Here is a 6,000-nt window from a genome sequence, read left to right as displayed (position 1 = left end):
AGAATGTCAGCACTAGGGACAGGAAATGTCAGTACCCTCGGCCCAAGGCCGAGACAAAATAATTGGCCCTATTATGAGCTGTAATAGAACAGTAAGAATGCGTATACATACCCCTATGTTTCCTTTAATACAACACGAAAAAAATATTTCGGAGTGTCTTCGATGATGGTAATGGGCAAGCTCGCCTGGGCAATGGTTGGCAAGTTCACCAAATGGGAAGAACGGATGGGGGTAATTACAACAGAAGGGTTGTAACGGCCCAAATTCCAGTGGTGTCGGAACAGTGATTTGAGATCACCAAATCCAACAAATGAGTAGAAAATATTATTAATTTAATGAAAATAAGTTAGATGTGAAGTTAGGAAAATGATCGAAATAGTGAATAGTATTTTATAATAAATACTAAATAATTTAGAGGTAAAAACGAGGTATTGAGACCTCAGAATATTAAACCAAGGCATAAATATTTTTATAAATATTTATGGAGTGTTACTAAGCTAGTATTAAAGTTTCATCAAGAAATTTTAGGGTTTCGGTAGTCAATTGGGTAAAAAGGACTAATTCGAATTAAGTACAAAATTATAAAATGTAATTAAATAGCTTTAATAATAAATAAAGGAGGACTAAATAGGCAATTAAACACCTATTATTGGGCTGGACGACATGTGTGTTCAGGAAATATTGAAATTAGGTGTGAACAAGGGGTAAAATTGGAAAAGAAGTAAAAATTGAATAGTTAAAAATGAGATGTAATTGGAAATCTAGAGATTTCTTCAATTTTATTCATCCTCTTCAGCTAAAAATAGGCATTAAAGAAACCTTGGAGCTGGTTTTTCATATTTTTATTGCAAGTAAGTTCAAATCTTAATTATTTCTTGAAATTTTTGTGTTTTTTGGACTTTTACAACTAGGTCCTATCATTTAATTCATTAGTTTTTGATTTCATGGTTGATTTTGAAAGTTGAAATGAATAAGTTCTGGAATTTTATGATGATTTATCATGGAATTAAAGCTTTAATTTGTTTATATGTTGATTTTATCGAAAGAATCACAAAGAAAATGAATATTTGGGGACCTAATTATAAAAGAGCTTGAAATTAGGGTTTTATGTGGAAATTTTAAATTAAAATAGTTGTGAAGTATCTTATAATGTCTTGATAAAGTGTTATTTGAGAGGAATTAGCTCAATTGATGAATAAATTGACCAAGGACTAAATTGTAAAAATTAAAAAGTTTGGGGTAATAGTGTAATTTCGAAAATTTAAGGGCATAAATAGTGAATTAGAATATAATTGAAATAGATGCTACTGAAGGAATGATTTTATAATTATAGATCAAGAAAACGAAGTGAATTGTGGAAATGAGAAATTACAAGAATAGTCCCTGAATTTCTACGACTTTTGCATTTAGCCCCGATAAGTTTATGTGGCTAAATTTTAGTGATCATTGTTATTCTTATGAGTTTTATAATGAGTTATACTATATTTTTATGATAAAACCATGTATAATGTAAAAATATGAAATTGAAGAAATGATCAAATTGAATGAAACATCGGATTGAGTACTTCTGTTCAGTGACAAGCGATGAATTGATGGAAAATGACCATGGTTGGACCGTGGCAACAAGTGATAAGTGATATCTGTATAAGACTATAGCTGGGCTATGGCATCGGAAAACAATTGATAAGTGATATCCGTATAAGACCATAGCTGGGCTATGGCATCGGAGATAAGTGATAAGTGCTCCCGTGTAAGACCATATCCGGGATATGGCATCGGTATGATATACGACCCGTGTAAGACCATGGCTGGGCCATGGCTTCAAAAAGTGAAACGTGATCATGTGTAAGTCCATAGCTTACTATGGCAAAGTAAAGACGAAGTACTCAATTCCGTATAGTTTCTTAATTAGAAAAAAATGGTAAGTGATATATGGGCCCAAAAGAATGAAGTTTAATTGTGAATATTATTAAGTGAAATTGATTTGGTTTGTGAATGACAGGATAAATTAGCGAATTGTGTAATATACGAATGCTTAACCATATTTGGTAAGTTTACGTTCTATGCCTATGAGCTTACTAAGCTTTTATAAGCCTACTTGTGTATGATATGTGTTTTGTAGATTGACTTATATACATACGGAGGATCAGATCTACATCAAGGTTCACACTATCCAGATATACTCTGGTGGATTTTGTTAATCAACTTTTTGATTTTTATGGCATGTATAGGGGTTGATTTGATAATGAAATTGCATGAATGATTAAGTATGTAAGGTAAGTTGAATGTGATGTTTTGTGTTTGAAAATGAAATATACATGTTTTGGCTTGAAATAATTGATTGGTTGGACCCTATTAGTGCATAATTGTGTTTAAATGCAGGTAATAGATGAAAAGGTGAGAAAAGTGGTCTAAAATGGCCTATTTTCGTCCACATGGTTAGACACACGGGCGTGTGTCTAGGCCGTGTGTGACACACGGTAAGCCCACGGGCGTGTGATATGACCGTGTGTCCTTTGTATCCTTAAATGTGAAGTCAGAATAGTACACGGGACAAAGAAACGGCCATGTGTATTAGTCGTGTGAAGAACACGGGTTTCAAGCACAGTCATGTGTCAAAATAGTGTAAAAATGGCTTCAAAATGGTGAAAAATCAGTGTACCACACGGCCTAGCCACATGGACGGGCGTGTGCCTAGGCCGTGTGCCCCTTCGATACTTAAGAAATTGCAAGTCAGAATTCCACACAGGTTGGCCACACGACCATGTGATCCCCACGGGCTGGCCACATGGGCGTGTGCCCCTATCTCCAAGGAAAATTTTCCAAAGTTTCCAGTTTAGTCGCGAACCACTTCCAAAGCATGTATTGGGCCCCGTAGGCCTATATTAGGAACTTTATGGTGAAATTTGAAAAGAATTAATTTAGAATGCAAATTTATGACTCAGTTTTGTATAAATGATAGTGTATAAGTCTGGTAATGCCTCGTAACCCTATCCCGAAGAAGGATACGGGTTAGGGGTGTTACAAGGGTCTCCGCAATCAGCCCTTCTCTTCTGGCAGTGCTCTAATTGAGAACCACTCCCTTCCTCTTCACTAGAAGGATTGACTCGTGTGGCCCTAGCTGAAGTCTTACGCCTCTTATGAACATTACTTATTAAAGCGTCAATGTTCATGTAATATCCTGATTTTGGGCCTAGTCGGAATAGTGGTTTCGTGACCACAAAATCTGAGATAGAAATAATTATTTTATGATTATTTTAAGGTCTATGATATGATTGCATGATTGTGTGAAAATTTCGTGAAGAAATTTTATGCATAAAGTGCTTAAATTGAAATTAGGGACTAAATCGAATAATTTGCAAAACTTGCATTCTAGAAGTTTCTAGTATGAAATTGTTTTGAAATATTAATTAGGAGGTATTAAATAGAAATTTTACCAATTTCTAAGTCTATGGACAAAAATTAGACATGGATGGAATTTTTGGAAAATTTAGTAGTAAGGGCATTTTGGTCATTTAGGGGTAAAATGAATTAAAATACAAAATTAAAAGCCAATTTTGCTCATCTTCAACCCCATGGCCGAATATAGCAAGGAGAAACCATGGCTAGGGTTTTTCAAGCTTCCAAGCTCGATTGTGAGTCCATTCTAGCCTCGTTTTTAATGATTTTTACGTTTTTGGAGTCCCGATAACTTGATTTAGCTTATTCTAGCAGTAATTTAACCTAGGGTTTATATTTGGAAAAATACCAATAGGTGAAATTTGTGTATTTTGGTGTTTTATGATAGAATATGAGGTTTTAAATTATGTTAGAAAACTTGTGCTACTCGGTTTTAAGTGAAAACGAGCAAAAGGGCATAATCGGTAAAAATACCTAATAGTCATAAGTACATGTTATAGTGAGAATTTGATGTTGCCATAGAAGGTAAAAATGATCAGCATGTCATAAAACATAAGAAAATAGGCTGAAGTTTAATTTACGAGCTTTGGGGCAAAAGTGTAAATATGCAAAAGTTTAGGGGTAAAATTGTAATTTTTCCAAAATATGATTTTGGGTCAATTTGAATAATTTTAGTCCTAATTAGACTATATTTTAAATGATAGAGCAAGGAAAACTGAAATTCGGGCTAAAATGGGGAAAATACCAAGTTGTGGACAAAATGGTAAAAGTAGCCATTTTCGCAGACGAGGTAAGTTCATGTGTAAATAATGTAGCATAATTGTTATTTTTAAGTTATTGATGTTAATTATATGATATGCTGATTTTTATCGTGAAATATATGCTTTGTGATTATTTTCAAATAAAATGCAAATTATGTGTATTATTTGTTTAATATAAAGTGCTACCGAGTATTGGCTTCGGTATTTTATGGGAGATGGCAAGGATATGTGTTTGAGGAAAATCCCGTTTGAACCTTAGGAATAGATTAGGATACAAGTAACATGTCACTGGGATATTTGGGCATTCGAACTCGTTGAGTTGAGTCCGAGTTCACTTATGGATGCGAATGTCCGAACTCGTTGAGTTGAGTCCGAGTTCACTTATGGATGCGAACGTCCGAGCTTGTTGAGTTGAGTCCGAGTTCGCTTATGGGCGGGTTACATGGTAGCTTGGCTACATATGTGGCATTTATGTGCAAACTTTCCCTGTATTCGAATTATATTCCGATGTGTTCAACGGGTAAAGTTCTACTCAAATGGAGGAATACTCAAGATGAAAGGGACGTATTGGTAAGTGTTGTGAAATGGATACTTTGAACAGGTATGTACTTAACCCTCGGGTTGAAAACTCGATATAACAACAATATGGTAAGATGATAAATGAAAATATGATATGAATGTCTTGGTGATGATTATGCAAATGATGTTTTATGTTTGTTTATATGGTTATGTTACTTGCTATTTGCATGTGAACTTACTAAGCATTTATGCTTACTCCCTCCTTTTCATTCCTTGTAGTTTTGACAAGCTAGCTCAGAAATCGGGAACGGTCGGAGGCACGCTCACACTATCCGTATACCATCTTGGCATAATGGCTTGTATATTTTGAGTATGGCATGTATAACATTATAATCATTTTGTATATATGGTCCTATGATATGGTTATTGAGTGGTATAAAAATGTTTGGTAATGATTAGCCATTGGAATGACTAATTATGATCATATTTGGTGTTATGTATGTCAAATTGCTAGCTAATCCATGGAAACCATGAAATAGGTAAAATTTATCATAAAATAGATTCAGACAGCAGTAGTGACGTGAATTTGAAAAATAACTAAAAATAGTAGAAATGGAATTAAATAATGAATAAGTTATGAAATCTAAGCTTGATGAGTCTATTTTCATATGGAAGAAACAAAACAGGTAAATGAGTTATATTTTATGAGATATTTAAGTTTTGGTGGAACAGGATCAGAGCGATCTCTGAATCCCCTGTTCTGATTTTAAAAATTCACCATAAATTGTACAAAAACAATTAGGATTTGTGACTTACATATATTAAATCCTTATTGAGTCTAGTTTTATGAGGAACAAATGTCATAGTCATTGAAATTCTGTACAGGGAGATATCTAATTCGTAATACACAGGGGTTAGAGTAGTCAAACCCTAAAACAGGGGAAACTTTAACTAATAAACTGTACTAATTGGATCAAAAAAAAATTATATAAAAAATTAGTAGATAGATATATGAGTCTAGTTTCATTGAAAATTTACGGATCTTAATTTCGAGTTTTGAAACTCGAGATACGAATTTTTAAGCGATTGTGACGCAGATTGCCAGCTTGTCTGAAAATTTTAAAAATAAATTGTTTGAGCTGTTTAAATAATGAATTAAGTCTGTTAACACCTCGTGTTCGACTCCGGTGATGGTCTCGGGTACGGGGTGTTACATTTGGTGGTATCAGAGCAGGTTTAGTCAGTTCTCGGACTAACCTATTTGAACAGTTCATGGCTTCGTTAAGCTCGCGTGAGATGTTGTCAATGTCGCTTGAACTAC

The sequence above is a fragment of the Gossypium arboreum genome, chromosome 1 (genome assembly GCF_025698485.1).
Source record: "Gossypium arboreum isolate Shixiya-1 chromosome 1, ASM2569848v2, whole genome shotgun sequence".
NCBI lineage: Eukaryota > Viridiplantae > Streptophyta > Magnoliopsida > Malvales > Malvaceae > Gossypium > Gossypium arboreum.
Note: the sequence above shows the minus strand (reverse complement) of the source record.